We start from the raw sequence: 1,841 nt of genomic DNA on the forward strand, positions 1-1,841 counted from the left end.
AAGAATTTGGAAATAGCGGGAAAAGATCTTTACTCCTGGTTGTTGAGAACAACCGGGACTATCTTTAGTCCCGGTTGTTCTCAACAACCGGGAGTAAAGAAAAGATCTTTACTCCCGGTTGTTCTCAACAACCGGGACTAAAGATATCTTTAGTCCTGGTTGTTCTCAACAACCGGGAGTCTTTTCTTTACTCCCGGTTGTTCTCAACAACCGGGACTAAAGATATCTTTAGTCCCGGTTGTTCTCAACAACCGGGAGTTAAGATCCGGGAGTATATATATTCCCGGTGCGCCCTCGTCTTCTTCACCAGCACTTAGACGTTTTCGGCCGATCGATCTCTCTCGGCCTTTCTCCTTCGCCGCCACTGCCTAGGGCAAATCCCCGCGTCGACGCCGCCGTATCTCACCGTCGTCTCGAGCTCGTCGTCCTCGCCGCCGCCTCCGCCTCCTCCGCCGCCGCCGCATCTCTGGGGTGAGAGCCGCCGCCGCCTCTCCCTTCATCGATCTCTCTCCGTCACGCCGCCCGCCACGAGACGCCGCGCCACGACGACGACGCGCCACGCCGACGCCGCGCCACGCCGCCGCCGGCACACCACGCCGCCGCCTTCGCCGCCGCGCGCCCAATGCCGCCGTCGCCACGCCACGCCGCCGTCTTCGCCGCCGCCGCATGCCAACGCCACGCCGCCGCTGCCGTCGCCACGCCGCCGCCGCCGTCGCCACGCCGCTGCCGCCGTCGCCACGCCGCCGCCGCCGCCGCCACGCCGCCGCGCCAAGCGCCGGCCCGATGCCGCCACACCGCCGTTAACGAACGAGAACGAGAACGATCGAACGAACAAGAGCGAGAACGAACACGTCAACGTACGTTGCCGCGAGAACGTGAACGAGAACGAGAACGATCGAACGAACGAGAGCGAGAACGAGAATGATTGAACGAATTAACGTGAACGAGAACGACAACGAACGTGAACGAGAACGAACGTGAACGAGAACGTGAACGAGTGAACGAACTAGCTTGAACGCGAACGAGCGAATGAAGACAAGCGAGAACGAGGGAACGAACGTGAATGAGAACAAGCGAACGAACATGAATGAGAACGAGCGAACGAACATGAACGAGCTAGGGAACGTGAACGAGCGAACGAACGTGAACGTGAACATGAATGCGAACGTGAACGAACGTGAACGAGTGAACGAACTAGCTTGAACGCGAACGAGCGAATGAAGACAAGCGAGAACGAGGGAACGAACGTGAATGAGAACAAGCGAACGAACGTGAATGAGAACGAGCGAACGAACGTGAACGAGCTAGGGAACGTGAACGAGCGAACGAACGTGAACGTGAAATGCAATATATATATGTTACTTCGCATTTATCCTAATACATCTTTTTGTATCTTGCAGAAAAAACGTGTTGTCGGAGTCGTCCGTCAAGCCGGAGTGGAAGAGCTAGCCCTAGAAGGAATTCATGCAGGCAAGTGACGTAATAATATAAATGATTGTTATATTTGTAATGCAATTAAGATTATTAGACCTGTAATTAGACTTAGCATATAAGATTGTGTAGTGTTCTAATATTATTTGAGTTTTAATATAAGATTATTTTATTGCAAATTAGACTTAGTATGTAATTATTGACTACGGAATTGGTGCGACTCCTAGCAATTGACTATTGTAGTCTTAATTAGACTTAGCATATATGCACGAAACACTTAGCATACATGACTATTTTAGTTTTAGCATGTAATATTATTTGAGTTTTAATATAAGATTAATTTATTTGTAATTAGACTTAGTATATAATTATTTACTAGCAAGGGTTGTACAATATACGTCACCTAGACT

The sequence above is a fragment of the Oryza sativa genome, chromosome 12 (assembly GCF_034140825.1).
Source record: "Oryza sativa Japonica Group chromosome 12, ASM3414082v1".
Classification (NCBI taxonomy): domain Eukaryota; kingdom Viridiplantae; phylum Streptophyta; class Magnoliopsida; order Poales; family Poaceae; genus Oryza; species Oryza sativa.